The sequence below is a fragment of the Prionailurus viverrinus genome, chromosome A3 (genome assembly GCF_022837055.1).
Source record: "Prionailurus viverrinus isolate Anna chromosome A3, UM_Priviv_1.0, whole genome shotgun sequence".
NCBI lineage: Eukaryota > Metazoa > Chordata > Mammalia > Carnivora > Felidae > Prionailurus > Prionailurus viverrinus.
In genome coordinates, this window is record NC_062563.1 from 8,859,702 (window position 1) to 8,880,830 (window position 21,129).

The 21,129-nt window shown below is 43.9% G+C and overlaps 1 long non-coding RNA gene across 2 annotated transcripts; it reads left to right on the forward strand.

Moving 5' to 3' along the window:
* Positions 1-4,479: 4,479 nt before the first annotated feature.
* Positions 4,480-14,281, forward strand: LOC125162700 (uncharacterized). 2 transcript variants are annotated; one of them, XR_007151138.1, is made up of 4 exons: positions 4,480-4,719; positions 5,399-5,482; positions 6,796-7,134; positions 13,997-14,281. It is a non-coding gene; the product is annotated as an uncharacterized LOC125162700 (long non-coding RNA). The 2 variants fall into 2 exon arrangements; XR_007151139.1 differs by lacking the exon at positions 5,399-5,482 and having other exon boundaries at positions 13,997-14,274.
* The last annotated feature ends 6,848 nt before the right edge of the window (positions 14,282-21,129 follow it).

Below are 21,129 nucleotides of genomic sequence, written 5' to 3' on the forward strand. Positions count from 1 at the left end.
GAATAATCTTAAAAGGCTCACAGCCATAACTCATTTCACTGCGTCTGCCAACTGGCCGACGCCCCCGTTTTCGCCTCCCAACCCTATGAGAAAGGCCCTCTGATCTGACCCATTTGACAGAGAAGGAAGCTGAGGCACTGAGAGGTCGAGAAACTGTCCTGAGGTCCCATCTGTAGTCATCTGGAAGAGCTGGGACCTGAATCTGTCAGGCCCAGGGCTCATGCTGTTCCCCATTAGTTTACAGAATTCTCTAGACTCAAGCGGGGGTGATTTGCCAAGGAGGAGGGAGAGATGCAGACATGGGTTCCTTAAAGAGACGCCTGCTGAGTGCTCTACCTTTTAGCGAGACCGGCACCTGTTGGCGTTCATTCTGTAAGGAATGAGCCGTGAAAACAGAGGTCTGGCATTGAGAGCCCAGGATAGCGAGAGGGGGGCAGCAGGGGAGGGGGGGGAGGGTGAAATTACATCTCATGCAGGGGTGGTCACAAGTTTGGAGCCACTCTCTCTGGGTGGTGTCCTCGCCTGCCGCTTCCTACACATGTGATTTCAAGCGGATTACTCCACTTCTCCTGCCTTGGTTTTCTTTCCTGTTACTTGAAAATGAAATTGTTTACCTTGCGTGACAAGGGACACCTGGTGATAATGTATGTGGTGGTGATGTGGACAACGTATAATGTATGTGGTTACATGTGACACCTGGCACACTGTAGGTTCTCAAGAAAATCTAGTTCCCCTCTAGGGTCTCGCTGTTCCCAGCCAAGAAGGAGGAGTTGTACATTAGGAGGTGTATTTTGATGGTCAGGCTATCATTTCTCTTTTTGGGAATAATCCCTTGATTTTTTCCTTCTGAGGGCTTCCCCCCGTCTACCTCCGTGGGCTCTGGGTGGAATTCACTCTACCCCTGAATCTGGGAATGAGTCTGGAACTCAGGGCTTGGCCACTGGTACCCTCTATCCCTCTGGCCATCTGGTTTGGGGATAAGCATGTGACACAGTGGGCACATTGGCCAGGGTAATGTCATGCACTGAAAGCTGGTCTTCCCTGGTCACCTAGGCCATGCAGGAGAGAGATGAGCACAGAAACAAAGTCTGTTAGTGGGGAAGAAAGGGACACGGTGCCGGGTAAGGACCCAGCAGTGCCCAACACAACCGTTTTCTCATTTTTAGAGCCGAAGGAGCAGAGAGATACAGAAACTTGCCTGAGAACAGCCGCCTGATTCCAGACTCCATGTTCTTAATCATAATTCCATAATTTGCACTTTTGCTTATACCAGGGCACGTTGGTTTTCTGTATAACTTTGAACAGATAGTAATTTCCTTGAGGGCATGGGCCATATATGGACCCCCCTCCAGTTTATCCTCAGGACCCAGCCTGGTGCTCGGCAGAGTTGGGGGTTAACAAACGTTTGGTGAATGAATGATTGAAGAAGAAGGCCATGGAGCGGGGCTGGGGGTGGGGGGTGGTCCTAGATCTTTTGGTCTCCAAGAACTACCCAAGCCACCTTTTAGACTCGGATGGGTGTAGAAATCACCTGGGATCTACCACGCTTTGGGAAACAAAGTCTGGATGACCATGTTTCCCCGTGGCAGTGACTAGCCGCGTAAAGCTCTCAAGCATTTGAAACATGGCTTATCCGCGCCGAGATGTGCCGTATGTGTAAGGCACACAGCGGATTTGGACGATTTATTAAAAAAAAAAAAAAGACTCTGTGGAATATATTTTATAATGTTTCTATTATAGGTTAAAAATCATTTTTTGGGATACATTGAATTAAACAAAATATATTATTAAAACCTGGCTCTTGTTTCTTTCAGTGTGGCTACTAGAAATTTCAAAGTACATGTGTGGCTCACGTTGTATTTCTCTTGGACAATGCTGGTCCCGTGAGTGAGAAACGTGTCTTCAATTGCTGAGTGTCTATCCCTACCCGACCCTGAGTCAACAGGGCCGAACACCACAGAGGAATCAAGAGGGAGGAAGACTGAGGAGAACTGTGGATGCCAGAATTTTCTAGAAAGAGCAGGGTGTCAATGGTGCCAAGAAAGGGATGACATTCCCGACTGAGGGAGAGGATGGGGAGACTGCAGGGATTAGGCGTCTCTGGTCAAAAATTTGATGACATTTTGTTCCGTGTATGAGAAAAGCCCTCGGGTAAAGGGGGTTTTCATGGGCACGCTCCATGACTCTGCTGTTCTTTCCCCAGTGGATCCCTAGAAAAACTTACACCCATGGACCAGGAGTCAACTTCAAGAGTATCTCTTTGCCAAACACTGTAACAGACAGAAGGTCTGAATCAATCGATGAGGAGCAGAGTGACTCAATCGATCAGGAGAACTTTTGCCCCGATCGGAGGGAGCTGGGATTGTGCTTTGCAGCACGGACACAGCTCAAAAACCAACATCGAGTGAAAAGCGAGTTGCAGAGAGATAAGTACAGAATGATACCGTTGGTATGAAGTTTAAGGAACACAGAAAACAACACTACATATCATACAGGGATACAAATATAAAGATATTCACAGGCACACATCACATTCGGGATAGTGGTTATCTTGGGAAAGAAGGAGCGAAATATGATCAGAGAGGGGAGGGCTCACAGGAGTCTCCTGTAAAAGCACTTTGGATGTAATTATTTCTTCATTAAAGAAAAACAGCTGCTCAAAGCCATAGTTCGTTATGAGCACAGAAGATAGAGCCACTGTCATCTTACTGCTAAAATTCCTTCTGTGGCTCAGTCTGCAATTAGTTTGAGTTTTTAATCCCAGCTTTCATTTTTTTTGTGTTTATCACAGACATGCATACCCATGGTTAAAAGACCCAAATCACTCTACAAGTATTGTTAACTAAGTAAAGTTCCCTCCCCCCCCCTTTTTTTAAACCGGGTGGTAAGAACACAGGTGTTTGCTTTGTTATTCTCCAATACCTTTTTATAGATCTGAAGGATTTCATCAAAAATGCTCAGACATTCGTAAAATCATTATAAAAATGAATAAGCTTCCTTCAGAGTAGCTCTCTGTCTACAAATGTAGTGATCTTAAGCTCTTCTAAAACTGGGGTTCGTCCACCTCTCATCCCCTTAGCTTCTTTGTTTTCTTGGAGTTGATGATCGCTCTCACTGTCTCTTCCGTTTCCCACTTGCCATCGGAAGTTTGGAAGTTTGGTGCGGGCGGGGGGGGGGGTTCATAATTCAGGTGAGTTTTTCTAAACTCTGTTGGGTGTGGTGCTGGATACAGTTTAAAAAGTATGATCAGCTAGAGAACCTCTTGCCCTGTGATATCGAGGTGAAGAATGCCTTGAAGTCCTCATTCGTTGAACCAGAGCAGTTCCAAAGCTTTCCCAAAGATTTCCTCTAATTCCTGTGGGGATTTAGGGAATTTAGGGGATACTTTCTCTTGGTCTCTTGTTTCTGTCTCTTGTACTGTCTCTTTCTCCTCCCTGCCTCCCTGAAACTCTGTCCTGCCTTCATCTTCCACTACAGAAACTCAGGGCGCTTGGGTGGCTCAGTTGATTAAGCTTCCGACTTCTGCTCAGGTCATGATCTCATGGTGCGTGGGTTCGAGCCCTGCATTGGACTCTGTGCTGACAGCTTAGAACCTGGAGCCTACTTTGGATTCTCTCTCTCTCTCTCTCTCTCTGCCCCTGCCCCGCTCATGCTCTGTCTCTCTCTCAAAAATAAATAAACATTAAAAACAATTTAAACGACAGAAATCCACTCACACCAATCATTTAATAGGTATTGAGGACTTTATTGACCATTTCTTGGAACAGAGAAGGGTTTTACATATCAACATCTGAACATATTTTCTGGGGATCGGTTGGCATTGGTCTTCCTAAAAGGTCTGTAGGGGCCTTTGTTGGTTTTGCGTGTCTAGTCTCCTTCCTCTTTCTGCTGGTACCACAATTTGTATTTTCTTTGGGAAACCAACTTACCTAGCTTTCAGGTTTCTGGGTGAACCAAAGCTCCGTGGGGGTAAGACTAGGTAATTGTTATTATCCCCATTTTATAAAGAAAAAAAAAGTGGGACCTCATGAGGTTTGTGCGTGATAATGAAGATCAAAGGGCTAGTGAGTGTATGACTTGGAATTTGAATTCACATTTAATACTAAAGCTTGTGTTCATACCCACTATGGCATAAGAATATCATAATGCTGGTGATGGCCATATGGTACCCACTCTTGGGCTCTATCTTCCTTGCAGATTCTCCATTGAGCTCCAAATCTGTATATTCAACTAATATGTAATAACTCCAATGGAATGTCTGATAGGCATGTGGAAGGTTTAAAAAAAGGTTCACAAGTTCTTTGACACAACATCCTTCAAGGAGTGAAGCTTACTTTCCCTCTCCTTGAGTGTGGGTTGAATTAATGACTTGCTTCTAATAGATTATTATGGGAACGACAGTGTTTGAGTTCCATGACTAGGTCATAAAAGGCATTGTGACTTCTGCCTGCCTCTTTCAGATCACTCACTGTGGGGAAAGGTGGCTGCCGTGATGTGAGAACACTCAACAAGTCCTATGGGGAGACCCACATGGTGAGGAACTGAGGCCACTTGCCAATGGCAGTGTGAAGGCACCATCTTGAAAGTGGACCCTCCAGCCCCAGGCAAGCCTTCACATAAGACTGCAGCCCCAGCTGATATCTTGACTGCCACCTCATGAAAGACCATGAACCACAGCCATCCAGCTATGCTGCTCCAAGTTCCTGACTCACAGAAACTGTAAGATAATAAATATTTGTTGTTTTAAGATACAAACTTTTGGGGAAATTGATTATGCAGCATTGGACTGTTGACATATGCAGCATATGCACCATTGACATGTCCAGAGCTGAACTCCAAACCTTCATTCTGCGAATGTAATTCTCCCCCCGTCTTCTCTATTCAGAAAATGATAGCATCATGATTCTTGTCCCTCATGATAAAACCTTGAAGTCATCCTTAAAGCCTGTCTTAATTTCATAATCCAAATCACAGTCCAGAGTGCTAACAATTTCATAATCCAAATCAAATGGAAGAGCAATCTTATTGTCCTAACTTTCAAATGTATTAAAAAATTCAATCATCTCATCCTACATCCTCAGTTACTACCCTGGTCCACCCCCATCACCTCTCACTAGGTTCGCTGCAATTACTATCTACCTAATATCCCCCTTTCCCTGGTACGCCCAGCGTCAATTCTAAATACAGCCAGAAGGATCCTTTAAAAATATGAGACAGATGGTCAATTCCTCTGCTCCAAACCCCTCCTGGTTATTTTTTCTCCAGATCTATGAGCTACTCCCTTCTTTCACTTCCTTCAGATATTTGCCCCAATATCACCTTCGTGAGGACTTTTCTGACTCCTGAGCATTCTTCATAGTGTATATTTTGCTTGTTTATTTTCTCTCTCCCTTCCAAGATGCCATCTACTCAAAGAGAGGGACCTTATTGTCTAGTTTGCTTACTGCCGTGTGCCCAGAACCCGGAAGGATTCTTGCACATAGTAGGTACCCTATAAATATTTACTGAATAAATACATTGTTGTTTCCTAAGAGCTCTCGTCCTGGGTGTATATCAGACCTACCTGGGAAGCCAGGTACAAATAGGAATGCCCAAACACAATCTTAGGTACCCAGTTAGAGTCTGATGAAAAGTAGGGGATTGTAGGATGCATCCCTGGGAATCTTTATTGCATTAGTTCTTCTGCTCTTTCAGCAGAATTTGTTATTTCTGCTTTAACAGAGGCAAGGAAAATAGTAAAATATATTGAAATTGGTTTGTATTAAAAGAACTCTTTTGTAGTTAGGGCAGTAAATTATAGACATAGGATTCAATATAGGCCATAAATTGAATATTTCAGTGTGAGTAGAGTTGTATCGACCGTTCCTTTGGGGATTAGAGTTTATTTCCTAAGCTTTTGTTCACTACATCATGAGTCTTTTCAATAAAACGATCTCATTGCCTGACAGCCAGACAAGACTTTCAGTGACACAAGGGGATTTTATCGGGTGTGGTTAACTCAGAAAATTGTTCTCTGAAGATACTTTATGACCAAATATTTACTAGTGTCCCTTAGCAGGCCTGGTTAATTTTCAGAATACCTAAGAAAGCCAATAAATGTGAACGAAGACACACATGCGCATGTGCGCGCACGCGCACACACACACACACACACACACTTTCACAAACACACATCCACTATTTTTGCTATTCTGCTTTAAGTAAAGAAAAACCAAGAAGTGTTACTGAAAAAGAAAGCTTAATGATATCATGACCTTGATATCAAGAGTTCTTGGGCAGATGAAAAAGATTAGGATTGGTGGGCGTGTCACACAGAAATTTAAATCCATCCATCCACCCATCCATTGAGCAGGTGGGCATTTGCTTTATAATACTTGGGTTCAAGGGTTATAATTTATTATTTTTCGAACAAAGAAAATGTGTCCTACCCTTTATCAGAGTTTGATGGAAGCAAGAAACAAAATCGACTCTTCAGTTTTGAAATACACAGGGTAACTGACAAACCACCAGGGGAAGCACTGGGCTGGGGGAGGACAGGAAATGGGGCAGCTCTGGGACGTAGGGGTGAATCAAGTCTCTCTTGGATGAGAAAGAGTGTGAGCAGCCCTCACCCCTGCCTACCCCTTGGCGAAGTCTGAAATGGTGTGGCAGGAAGCCTCTGAGATGGCCCCTTTTTCCCAGTGTTCATGTTTTTGTGTGATCCCTTCCCCCTGAGTGTGGCTGGACCTAATGGCTCATTTCTGATGAAGAGAATGAGGCAAAAGTGAGGGGAAATCACTTTCGTATTTGTTGTAGAAGACTGGCTTCCGTCTTGTGGCACTCTCTTGTTTTCTTGCCTGCTGGCTGCATCGAAACAACGATAGTGTGTGAGCTACCCTAAAGAGAATCACACGTGGTGGTGAACTGACAAAGGCCTCCAGCCAATAGCCAATGAGGAACTGAGGCCCTCAGTGCCACAGCCCATGAGGAACCGATCCTGCCCCCACCACTGATTTCACTTAGAAGTGGATCCTGACCCTTTGGAACCTTGAGATGAGCCCACAGCTGTGGCCGACACCTTGGTTGCAGTCTGTGAGAGGCCGTCAGCCAGAGGACCCGGCTCAGCCACGCCTGGATTCCTGCCCCACTGAAACTGTGAGATCATACGTGTTTGTTGTTTCAAGTTGCTAAATTTTGGGACCATTTGTTATGTGGGATGTTAGTTTTGTAGGGCGGCCATAACAAAGTCCTACAGACTGGGTGGTTCAGAGTGTCAGGAAGTTATTTTCTCAGGGAGCCAGAGGCCAGAAGTCCAAAATCAAGATGTCAGCACATCCATGCTCGCCCTGAAGCCTCTAGGGAAAGATCTGGTCCTGGCCCATCTCCTAGCTTCTGGTAGCCTCAGGCATTCCTTGGCTTATAGATGACCATCTCCCCTGTGTCTCTTTACATCATCTTTCCTTGGTGCGTCCATGTCTGTGTCTCTGTCCAAATTACCCTTTATAAAAAATAAGGGTATAAGTCACGTTGGATCAAGGCCCACCCTCATCTTAAATTGATTACATCTGCAAAGACCCTATTTCCAAGTAAGATTGCATTCACAAGTACTGGGGCTTAGGGCTCCAACAAATCTTTTTGGGGGGGTTGGGGGACACAATTCGACCTAACAACCAGCAGTAGATAACTAATTTGAAGAGTTAGCCACCCCCCCCCCCAAATTTGGGCGCAATCACTAGTAGAAAGGGGAAAATGGATGCTACCTCATATGAAACAAAGACCCCAAGGTATATTACAAATTCCCATCCAATAGAACTGAGCTGTCAGATTCAGGAGTCACCAGCCACAGGTGGTTACTGAGCACTTGAAGCGTAGCTCGTCCAAACCGAGATCTGCTGGGAGTACACAACACTTATTGGACTTTGTAGACCTAGAATGAGGAGAAAAGAATGGAAAATACTTTTCAATGCATTTTTGATACTGATTCCATGTTGAAATGGTATTTTGGATATATTGGGTTAAGTGGAATATATTATTCAATTTAATTTCACCTGTTTACTTGTTAAACGTGGCTACTAGAAAATTTAACCTTATGCGTATGTGGCTTGCATTATATTTCTGTTGGATGTTGTTGCTTTCTCACTTGGGATGTTTCTACTCTGTCCTACTTGGAGGGGATTTTTTTCCCCCCACCTTCGACTTAAGCAAAGCTTCAAGGTTCTAGAAAACCATGGAAATGGGCCTCTGGTCTTGATTGCATTGTGATCAAAACTGAGATACTTGCTGGCCAAAGGCTCTTTATTCCCTCAAAGCCTGGTGCCTTGCCTTTTCCAAGTCTGAACATGGGATCTTTTTGCTAAAGTGGCCAAGCCACAGCACCCTTCATCCAGCTGTAGAAAACTAGAAGTTTCCACATCAGCACTTTCACTAGATGATCAGCCCCTTCGGGAAGGTTGGGGGAGATGACAGATTGATGCAGTTCTCCATTGGCTTTCCATCCCTTGGTTCCTAGGACTGGGCCATTGGTACCTTGCTTTCCTCCCCCACCCCTTGAAGGTTCTCTCTCTGGACAATCAAGATCCTCCTAGCATCTTCTATTTGAAAACAAGGGCTTATTCATTCTTCTCTGGGGAAAAGAGACACTGAGGCCCAGGCTGCTTTCAGAGGATGTGGGCAGGGAAAATATCTTCTACTATTTCTATATCTCGAGATGAACAAATTAATATTTTAATGACTAATCCACAAATTCATTTGTAGAATGGATATATTTATTGCCATATTTCAAAGCTCTTTTCCCTAAATTATCTTCATTTATTCAATAAATGTAGGGAGTGGTTACTCTGCCAGGCACTTTGGGGATTAATTGGTGACCAGGCAGACACAGCTCTCTTACTGAATTTATAGTTGAGTGAAGGAGGCAGCATGGGGCAGACAACCAAACAAATAATTATCACCTTCTGGATCAATGCTGCTAAGGAAAGTGGAAGGGCTGTCAGAGGCACGTCCAGGAGAAGCTCACTGTGTTGTGTGTTGTGTGTGTGTGTGTGTGTGTGTGTGTGTGTGTGTGCGCATGGGAGTGAATCAAAGAAGGCTCATAAAAACTGAGATCTGAAGGATGGATAGAAGTTGGAGGTGAGGAGGTGAGGGATGAGTTATTACTTTTTTGAGCTCTTAGACTGAGCTGCTGTTCATTTGTCCATTCATCCATCCATCCATCCATCCCATCCATCCATCCATCCATCCATCCCATCCACTCACCCACTCACTCATCCATACAACAAATACATCCTGAGCATCTACTGCGTGGCAAGCACTGTCTTTAACAACATGTAGACAGTCAACATGTAAACTGTGGTCCTTAGCCTCAGCACTGTTGACATTTGAGGCTGGGTCATTCTCTGTTGTAGGGCTGTCCTGTGCACTGTGGGACATTTAGCAACATCCCTGGCCTCTACTCATCAGATGCCAGTAGGGACCCCCCCAGTCCTGACGATAACAACATCTCACGGTGTCTCCTGGGGGTCAAAACTGCCCAGTTACAGACCACTGATGTAAACAAATAACTCTATAAAATCATAGCAGGTGGTGATGTGTCCTGTGAAGGAAAATTTTACGAGAATAGAGGGGGAGGAGTTAAGCAGGACGCTACTGGGTGGCTCAGTCGGTTAAGTGTCTGACTTTAGCTCAGGTCATGATATCTCTCGGTTAGTGGGTTCAAGCCCTGCGTCGGGCTCTGGGCTGACAGCTCGGAGCCCGGAACCTGCTTTGGATTCTGTGTCTTCCTCTGCCCCTCCGCTGCTTGCTCTCTGTCACTCTCTCTCTGTCTTTCTCTCGAAAATAATAAACATTAAGAAATAAAAAAAGCAGAGACATAAATAAAGTGTGGAAACAAGTCACACCTGGGGAAAGAGTGTTCTGGGCAGAAGGAATCGTCAGTGCAAAGGCCCCGTGGTGGGATGACTTGGGTGTGAGGAAAGAGGGGCAAGGAGCCAGGAGTGGTCAGAGAACAGAGGTGGGAGGTGATGTATATACTGAGCGTGGGCTCAAGTAGCCTGTGGTGACATCTTGGGATTTTACTTTCAGTGAAGAGGGAGCCACTGGAGGGTTTTGAGCACAGGCGACGCGATCTGATCCTTTGTTTTCAAAGGATCCCCCTGGCTGCTTGGTCACCGGAAGGTGATAAGAGGAGAAATGATGCAACCCCTCGGGAGTCAAAGCGAGAGGAGGAGGTGGCAGTCATGATGGAGAAAGCAGAGGGACACCCGAGGCTCCTCATTGCCCCTGCTCTCGACTGGCCCACCCCACGTACCTCGGCCTTAGTACTTAAAACACATTATGCGATGATATCGAAATGACCTATTTATATGTAGATGAACTCCTCAAGGGCAGAGATCAAGCCTCAATGATCTTTGTGCCCCTAAAAATTGTCACAGGACCGAGGATTTAGTAGGAGCAGCAGTGAGAGCCTCAGAGCCCCGACTGACTGGACCTTCGTCTTGGGAGGTCCCTTGTGTGGAACCCCTGTATGTGGAGACCCCAGGCTGACAGGGTCGCGGGGAAGGGTTCCGACAACCCAGTCAGACATACGCTCCAACACTGACGCAGCCACCGGCCAGTCTGGTGACTGCGGGCTGCTTTCTTCCCCTGTCTGGACCTCAGCTTTCTCATCTGTAAAATGGGAGAATGATTCCAACCGTGTAATTGTTGTAAAGATTAAATGAAGGGGTTTAAGCAAAGTGATTGAGTCTCCCTGGGAACATTCAGCTGTGGCTCCTGATGGTCTCCAGTGAGGGGTGGGCAAGAGCTTAATGGCGGTGTGGAAATGCAAGCTGTGCAGCCGCTCTGGAAAACAGTATGGAGGTTCCTCAAAGATTAACAATAGAACTACCCTACGACCCAGCAATTGCCCTACTAGGCATTTATCCACGGGACACAGGGCTGCTGTTTCGAAGGGACACATGCACCCCCATGTTTATAGCAGCACGATCAACAATAGCCAAAGTATGGAAAGAGCCCAAATGTCCATTGATGGATGAATGGATAAAGAAGATGTGGTCTATATATACAATGGAGTGTTAATCGGCCATCAAAAAGAATGAAATTTTGCCATTTTCAACTACGTGGATGGAACTGGAGGGTATTATGCTAAGTGAAATTAGTCAGAGAAAGACAAAAATCATATGACTTCACTCATATGAGGACTTTACGAGACAAAACAGATGAACACAAGGGAAGGGAAGCAAAAATAATCTAAAAACAGGGAGGGGGACAAAACGGAAGAGACTCATAAATACGGAGAACAAACTGAGGGTTACGGGAGGGGTTGTGGGAGGGGAGATGGGCTCAATGGGTCAGGGGCACTAAGGAATCTACTCCCGAAATCATTGTTGCACTAGATGCTAACTAATTTGGATGTAAATTTAAAAAAATAAAAAAGAAAATTTAAAAAAAAGAAAAAAAAAGAGCTTTATGGCGGTGGGTAGAAACATACTGATATTACATATAAGTAAATATATAGGTATATATGTGTATGTATATATATGTGTGTGTGTGTATATGTATATATAAAATGCTTTAAGTATTTTGTGATGCTTTGTAATGTCACAGTGAATTAGCATAATAAGATGTGTATTGTTTCTACGTAGCTAAATGATGGCATTGGGTTGATAGGCACGTGTTGCATCACCCCAATAGTTTGGAGAGTGCTGGTTAGACCAGTCGTGCTGACTTCCTGAGCTTTCTCTTGAGTCCTTCCTTAAAAATACTATTTCCTTGGGGCGCCTGGGTGGCTCAGTCTGACTTCCGCTCCGGTCACGATCTCGCGATTTGTGGGTTCGAGCCCCGCATCGGGCACTCTGCTGTCAGCCTGGAACGTGCTTTGGATCCTCTGTCCCCCTCTCTCTCTGCCCCTCTCCTCTCCTGCTCTCTCTCTCAAAAAATAAATAAGCTTAAAAAAAACATTATTTCCGGGGCGCCTGGGTGGCGCAGTCGGTTAAGCGTCCGACTTCAGCTCAGGTCACGATCTCGCGGTCCGTGAGTTTGAGCCCCACCTCGGGCTCTGGGCTGATGGCTCGGAGCCTGGAGCCTGCTTCCGATTCTGTGTCTCCCTCTCTCTCTGCCCCTCCCCCGTTCATGCTCTGTCTCTCTCTGTCCCAAAAGTAAATAAACGTTAAAAAAATTAAAAAAAAAAAAAAACATTATTTCCTTGCTCACACCCCTCAAGTATTCCGATTCTTTAGGCCCAGAGCTGCCCCCAAGAATCTGCATTTAATGGCTGCTCCAGAGCATTCTGATGTGTAATTGGGTCCAGACCAGCGTCTCCCTGCAGTGAAAGTGCGTCGTTACCCACCACGGATCTTGCTGAAATGTGGATTCTGTTCAGTGGCTGGGGTTCCACGGTTCTGCATTTTGAGCAAACTTCTGGGTGACGTCAGGGCTGCTGGTGCAAGGCTCGCACAAAAGGTAGCAGAAGCCCAGACCCGGTTCTCCGAGTGCGGGCCTGAGGACAGCCGTATCCCCCCAGGGGTTGGGAGGATGCTCTGGGTCGGGCCCCGCCGAACCCCGGAAACCGCTGGACCCCAGGGCAGGGCCAGCCGCCTGTGGTTCGACAAGCCCTTGCAGGTGGTTCTGATGCGCGCTCGGGTTTTTGAAACGCGGTCGATGAGGGAGCTCTGGTCCCCTGGGTCCTGGAGGCCTCTCTCCCACCTTCTGTCTGCAACCTCACCGAACGGACAGCCTCGAGCTGTCCCGTTCCCCAAAGGTGGGTCCCGTGCGACCCTGGAGCCCCTCCTGCCACGGGCCTGCCTTCAGAACTCTCGCTCTCCCTGTGTCCCCAGCATTGCAGGCGTGCATCGTTGAGCCGACGTGACAGGTAGCGTCCGTTGAGAAGGGCTGACGGGCCCTCTCGTCCGGGCGTGATTGACGGCGCCCTGATCCGCGGGCAGAGAATGGAAGCCTCCAGAAGGATGTGTGCTCTGTAAATAGTTGACATCATCTACCCGGAAAACCTGAAAGAGAACTTCATTTTTCTTTCTTTTTCAGGGAACCCTGAAAGCAAGTCACGGGACACCCTGAAGTGTAATTAGTCTGGCAAGGGAGTTTCTGACTGGGCCCCGGGGACCCGCGGTGAGGGACAATTGTAGGTGCCTTTGTCTCTTTGCGATTCGAGGTAGCTGAGGGTCATTCACCGGTGACCACGGGAATCCCAGCTCCTTTAACATGGGAGCATGCAGACTGTCGCCTGGGCACGTGGCGGGTCCTCACGCAGCCGACCTGGGGACAGGACCGAGATTCTGTATTTCTGACAAGCCCCCACGTGCCGCTGTGGCCAGCAGTCGGAGGACCACACTTCCCGCAACCTTCCTGCCGCCACCGCGGACCTAGTGTCCGGAGATGGCTTTCGAAGGTCAACCCGGGGGGCTTGGCTTTCGGCGTTAGACTTGGGTTTGCATTTTTGCTCCACAAATTGCTAGCTGTGTGACTTTGGGGGAGTGGGCTCACCTCTCTGGGGCTGCACTCGGCGGGGGGGGAGGTTAACGAGGACATTTACAGTGTAGGGCGGTGTTTTTTTTTAAATTGCCCCCTTGAAGAAGTTTCTTTGGACTTTTTCCTCCCGAATCATCTCCCTCCCCGTGAAATTCTAATGCCACAGATGCGCAGGATATCTCTTTATTATATACTGTGGTGCTTTGGAGGAGCACAAGGCGTTGTACTAGCTAAGATTTTTCACTCCCCGCGAATCCATGTTGGCCCGCTCGGGAGCGGTATCACCCTGTTGAGAATGCTGACTTTAGGGCGACGGTAAAGATTAAGAAAGGTGATTTCTGTCAGCTACCTGATACGGAGTAAGTGCTCAGAAATGGTTAAGTATTAATGTGTGTTGCAGAGACCACATGTTAGAGATAATATAGGATTATTAATACAATATATGCTATATATTATCACATATCATATATCAATATACTATTATGCATATCATATATCATATCATATGTCTTCTCTCTCCACCTAATGCCTGCAGGTTGGGTGTGGACGGAAGAACAAAGGTGCAGAAGGAGGAGGGAAAAGACACAGACGCAAGCTGAGGCGGCCGTGTGAAATACCACAGGAGTTCAGGATATGAAATCAGGCTAGGGTCTCAGGTTCCCTTCACTGCGCCATGTGGCCTCGAAGATGGTGTTCAGCCCTGCTGGGTCCCTGTGTCTTCGTCTCTACCCTAGGCACGGCACAATTTTCCTCCCTATCGTGCAGCGAAGAGTAAATCCAAAAGCACATGGAAGGGGAGACCATGACAGGGCCTTTGTTATTTGTGCCAAACGCACCTTCACCGGGTGCCCCCCGCGCCATGGCCACGGGCCATGGCGCTGGGCACGAGCCCTACCCTCCGGCGTGGTGGCAGGCCAGCAGGCAGTATACGTTGTCGCAGGTGCACACATCGCAGGTGCAACCAGAGAGCAGGACTTTTCCTAGACTGGAGGTCAGGGAAGAAGGTAGGGTGAGAGCATGTGCAGAGATGCTGAGGCCAGACAGTGCCTGGAGGGGGCTGAAATTGAAGGGCCCCCCGTTTGAACGTGCCAGAGGAAGCGAGTGTCCCGGAATGGCAGGAGCCAGCCCAGGCGGGGTCTCAGGCCAGCTGAGGCCAATGGACTGATTCCAGGGCCATAGGGAGTCATTAAAGGCAATCAATCAAGGGATGGGGGCGGGCAGGCGTAGCTGAGGGCGCAAGAAACATCTTAGAACATCTTGTGTTTTCTCAAATTCTTTCCATTTCCTTCGGGGCACGAGGAGCTTAGTTCTGGAAACTGGGAAGCAGACCAAAGGGGGGACTGGATAACTCAGGGGCAGATGAGACATCAGTTCATATTTCAAAGATTTTTGCCTGTCACACTTGCTTTAACAGGTGGAGAGTGTCTCTCCTCTGTTACGCATCCCACAGCTCTCCAGACTTCACCGCTGGCTCTTGGAAGTCCTGGGACACTTTCTGCTCACATCACAGAACTTAGGCCCAATGATTACTTTATGGTAACAAACCATCATTTTATAGGGCCTGCCATTTGCCAAATCTCACGCTAGGAGCTTACAAGAGTGTGGCCTTCCCATATCACAAACTTGGATCTGAATTCCAGGTCCACCTTGTCAAGGGGTCCGTGCTTGGGGCAACTTGGGTCTTCTCAGCTGTAAAATGGGGTATGAGTCGGTACCTCCCGGGGTTGTTGGAGGATTGGGACGCTTCTCAGCATTACCTTTTACTCACTAGGTCAGCATCAATACATAGTATATGTTAGGGTATTAGCTAGGACTCATTCATGCATTCATTGATTCTCTCCACAAATATCGTCCCGGACAGCTGTGATGTGTAAGCCATGATAGGCTGTCTTAGAAGTTGTGGATACAATGGTGAATCTGCCCTCAGGAATCTATAATCTAGTGACAGTGTGATGAGGGTCAACAAATACTTTTTGGGAAAGGCCAGGTAGTAAATATTTTTGCTTTTGGGGGGCCCAAGAGACAAAATGGAGTGAAACCCATGTCGCCAACTTGAAAGGGTGCCTGTAGCCTTGTCATATTAGCTCCTTTCACTTAGTAATATGCATTTAAGATTCCTCCATACCCTTTCATGGCTTGCTAGCTTGTTTCTTTCTCGTGCTGAGTAATATTCAATTGTCCGGATGGACCACAGTTTCCACTTGCCTACTGAAGGACATCTTGGTTGCCTTCATGTTTTGGTAACCATGAATAAAGCTGTTGTAAACATCCATGTAGAGGTTTTTGTGTGGACAAAAGTGTTCAACTCTTTTGGGTAAATACCAAGAAGCATGACTGCTCGATTGTACGGTGTGGAGTATGTTTAGTTTTGTAAGAAACTGTCACACTGTCTTCCAAGATGGCTCTACGGTTTTGCATTCCCACCAGCAAAGTAGGAGAGTTTCTGTTGCCCCACACCCTCGCCAGCATCGTTGTTGTCAATGTTCCAGAACGTTCTATAGTGTTGTCAGTGTTCTGGCTATTCTAATAGTGTGTAGCGATGTCTCATTGTTGTTTAAATTTGCAATTCCCTGATAACTTGCCATCGGTATACCGTCTTTGGTTAAGTGTATGTTAAGGTCTTTGGCCCATTTTAAAAAATTGGGTTATTTGCTTTCTTATTGCTGAATTTTAAGAGTTCTTGTATATTTTGAGCAACAATCCTTTGCAAATACTTTCTCCCAGATTGTGACTCGTCTTCTAGTTCTCTTGATATTATCTTCTGTAGAGTAGTTTTTAATTTTAGTGAAGTCCAGTTTGTAACTGTAGTGAAGTCCAGCTTATCAATTATTTCTATCATGGATCATGTCTTTGATGTTGTCTCTGAAAAGTCACCACCATATCCAAGGTCATTTAGATTTTTCCCCTACAATGCTTTCTAGGAATTTTATAATTTTGCATTTTACATGTAGGCATATGATCTATCTTGGCTAGTTTTTAGGAAGCGTGTACCTTCTGTCTAGATTCACTTTTTTGCATGTGGACTTTTGGTTGTTCTCTCATTGAAGAGACTGTCTTTGTTCATTGCATTGCCTTTTCTTCATTGTCAAAGATCAGTTCACTATATGTACAGGGCTGTATTTCTGGGCTCTCTCTTCTGTTCTATTAATATATTTGTCTGTTCGTTCACACCGTCTTGATTACTGTGGCTTTAGAGCAAGTCTTGAAATTATATAGCCTCAGTCCTCCAACTTTGCTCTCCCTTAGTATTGTGTTACTGTTCTGGGTCTTTTGCCCTCGACAGAAACTTTAGAATCAGTTTGTCAGTATCTATAAACTAACTTGGTGGGATTTTGACTGGGATTTCCTTGATTCTGTAGACCAAGTTGGGAAGAAGTGACATCTTAAAATATTGAGTTTTCCCATCCATAAATATGGAACATCTCTCCGTTTATTTAGTTTCTCTTTGATTTCATTTTATTTATTTGTGTAGTTATTTATTTAATTTAAATTTTAGTTAACCTACAGTGAAATATTTGTTTCAGGATAATGAGCATTTCATAGTTTTCCTCAAGTAGATCTTGTACATATTTTGTTTTATGCACCTAAGTATTTCATTTTTGGGGGGTGCTAATGTAGGTGGTATTGTGTTTCTAATTTCAAATTCCCCTGTTTGGTGTTGGTGCCTGGGAAAGTCATTAACTTTTGCTTGCTAACCTTGGATCCTCCAACCTTGCTACAGTCACTTAGTCCAGGAGTTTTTTTTTTGTCAATTCTTTCAGGTTTTCTACGTAGACAATCATGTCATCTGTAAACAATTATAGTTTGATGTCTTCCTTCACAATCTGTATACATTTTTTATTTCTGTTTCTTCTCTTATTGCATTAGCAAGGACTTTCAGAATGACGTTGACGAGAGGTCATGAGAGGGGACATCCTTGCTTTGTACCTGCTCTTAGAGGGAAAGCTTCAAGTTTGTCACCACTAAGTATGATGTCAGCTGCAAGTTTTTGTAGATAGTCTTTATCAAATTGAGAAAATTCCCTTCTGTTCCTAGTTTACTGAGAGTATTTATCATGAATGGGTGTTAGATTTTGTCAAGAGCTTTCTCTGCATCCGTTGGTATGAACATGTGATTTTTCTTTTTTAGCTTGTTGACATTAATTAATTTTTGAATGTTGAACCAGCCTCCCATACCCAGGATAAATCCCATTTGGTCATGGTGTCCAATTCATTTTACGTGTTTTTGAACTTGATCTGCTAATATTTTACTGAGGATTTTTACATATATGTTTGTGAGAGATATTGACCTATAGTTTTCTTTTCTTGTAATGTCTCTGTCTAGTATCAGTGTTAGGGTAATGTGGCCTCATAGAATGATAATGTTGGATTTTCTCTGCTTCTATTCTTTGAATGAGATTGTAGAGAATTGGTATGATTTCTTCCTTAAATATTTGGTAGAATTCACCAGTCAATCCATCAGGGCCTCATACTGTCTGTTCTGGCAGGTTATTAATTATTGATTCAATTTCTGTAATAAATAGAGGTCTATTTAGATAATCTATTCTTGTGTGAGTCTTGGCAGATTGTGTCTTTCAAAAAATTGGTCCATTTCGCTTAGGTTATCAAATTTGTGGGCATATAGTTGTTCATTGTATTACTTTATTATCCTTTTTATGTCCATGGGATCTGTAGCGATGTTTTCCCTTTTAGTCTGATATAAGTAATTTGTGTCTTTTTTTTTCCTTGATAAGCTAGAAGCTTATCAATATTATTGATCTTTTCGGCTTTTGGTTTCATTGATTTTCTCTGTTGATTTTCTGCTTTTAATTTCACTCATTTCTGCTTTAATTCTTACTACTTCTTCTGCTTACTTCATATTTAATTTATTTTTTTCCAGTTTTCTAAATTGGTAACTTAGGTTATTGATTTTAGATTTTTCTTCTTTTCTAAATCATTCATTCAATGCTATAAATTCCCTCTAAGCACTGCTTTCACTGCATCCCACAAATTTTGAAAAGTTGTGTTTTCATTTTTATTTAGTCCAAAGTGTTTTAAAATTTCTCTTGAGATTTGTTTTTTGACCTATGTGTTATTTAGAAGTGTGTCGTTTAATCTGCACATATTTTGGGATTTTCTAGCAGTCTTTCTGTTACTGATTTCTTGCTCAATTCTATTTAATTTCTAGAGCAGGCATTGCATGATGTCTATGCTTTTAAATTTGGTAAAATATATTTTATCTTCCAGAATGTGTCTATCTTGGCTAATGTTCTGTGTGAGTTTGAGAAAAATATATATTCTGCTATTGTTGGATGAAGTAGTCTATAAAGGTCAACTGTGTTCAGTTGATTGATGGTGTTGTTGAGTTTGCCTATAGCAAATTCTTACTAATTTTCTGTCTGCTTGATCTTTCCATTTCTAAGAGAGAGAGAGTGTTGAAGTTTCCAGCTATAAAGGTGGATTCATCTATTAATCTATTTCTCCTTGCATTTCTATCAGTTTTATCTCATGAAGTTTGATGCTCTGTTGTGTGGTGCATATATGTTAAGAATTGTTGTGTTCTTAGAGAATTTAATCCTTTTATCATTATCCCTTCTTTATCCTTTATCACTTTCTTTACTTTACAGTCTGCTCTGTTTGAAATTATTACAACTACTCTCGATTTCTTTTGATTAATGTTAGCATGGTATATTTTTCTCCATCCACTTCTTTTTCTTTTTTAATTTTTATTTTTGAAAGAGAGAGAGACAACAGAGGGAGAGACAGAAAGAATCTTTTTTTTTTTTTTTTTTTTAAATTTTTTTCAACGTTTATTTATTTTGGGGACAGAGAGAGACAGAGCATGAACGGGGGAGGGGCAGAGAGAGAGGGAGACACAGAATCGGAAACAGGCTCCAGGCTCTGAGCCATCAGCCCAGAGCCCGATGCGGGGCTCGAACTCGCGGACCGCGAGATCGTGACCTGGCTGAAGTCGGACGCTTAACCGACTGCGCCACCCAGGCGCCCCAAAGAAACCGAAGCAGGCCCCAGGCTCTGAGCTGTCAGCACAGAGCCCGACGCGGGGCTCGAACTCACAGACTGCGAGATCATGACCTGAGTCGAAGGTGGATGCTTAACTGCCTGAGCCACCCAGGTGCTCCTAAAGAATCTTAAGCAGGTTCCATGCTCAGCACAGAGTCTGACTTGCTGAAATCAAGAGTCAGACGCTAGATGGACTGAGCCACCCAGGAGCCCCTCCACCCACTTCTTTTTAATCTATAGATGTCTTTATATTTAAAGTGGGTTTCTTACAAACAACATAGAGCTGGGTCATGTTTTTTAATTCACTCTGACAATGTCTTTTAATTGGTGTATTTAGACCATTGTCATGCAAAATGATTGTTGATAATGTTGGATTAATAGTCACCATATTTGTTACTGTTTTCTATTGGTTCTATTTTCCCAATTTTCATATTTTACTCTTTTCTGTCTTTTGTGGGCTTAACTGAGTATTTTGTATGACTCCATTTTCTCAACTTTCTCAGCACATCAGTCATTATTCTTTACTTTTCAAAATGATTGCCCTAGAGTTTGCAATATATATTTGCAAATAATCCAAATCCACTTTCAAGTAACACTATCCCACTTCATGAGTGGTGTGAATATCTTATAATAACGAGATAGCTATGATTCCTCCCTTTCATCCCTTGATCATTGTTATCATTCATTTTTCTCATATACAAACACACGTGTGTGTGTGTGTGTGTGTGTGATATGCATATAAGCATACAGAACCAAATATATTTTGAATATTATTATTTTGAATAAACTTATCTGCTAAATCATTAAGAATAGGAAAAATAAAAGTTTTAATTTTACCTTCACTTATTCTCTCTTTGATATTCTTCCCTTCTTTATGTGGGTCTGAGTTTCTGACCTAGATTATTTTCCTTTTCGCTAAAGAACTTCTTTCAACATTTCTTGCAAAGAATTCCTTCAAGTTTTGTTTGTCCGAGGAAATTTTTATTCCTCCTTCACTCTGAAGGATTTATCATGGTACAGAATTCTAAGTTGGCGGTGTTTTGTTTTTTGTTTTTTGTTTTTTTCTCTCAACACTTTAAATATTCCACTCTTCTTGACTGCATGGTTTTTGAAGGGAAGTTGGAAGCAATTCTTTGCTCACTTTGAGGTAAAGTGTTTTTTTCCTCCAGCTTCTTTCATTATTTTTTTTATATTTGCTTTTCTGTAGTTTGAAGATAATCTACCTAGTTTTTGTTTGCTCTGTTTTTGTTTTTTGGCATTTATCCTGTTTCGTAGACTTCCTGGATCTGTAATTTGGTGTCTGACATTAATTAGAGGAAATTCTCGGTCATGACAGTTTCAAATATTTTCTCTCTTCTTTTCTCTCTTTCTTCTTCTTGTATTCCCATTACATGTGTGTTGTGCTCTTTGTGGTTGACTGACAGACCATAGATACTCTGTTTTGTTTTCCTTTTTTCAGTCTTTGTTTCTTTGCTTTTCAGTTTTTGAGGATTCTATTGGTATGTTCTCCAGCTCAGAGATTCTGTCCTCAGCCATGTTGAGTCTACTAATATGCCCACCAAAGACACTATTCATTTCCATTACAGTGTTTTGCCTTTTTTTTTTTTTTAAATCTGTAACATAGTTCTTTCTTAGAATTCCCATCTCTCTCCTTATAGCGCCCATGTAT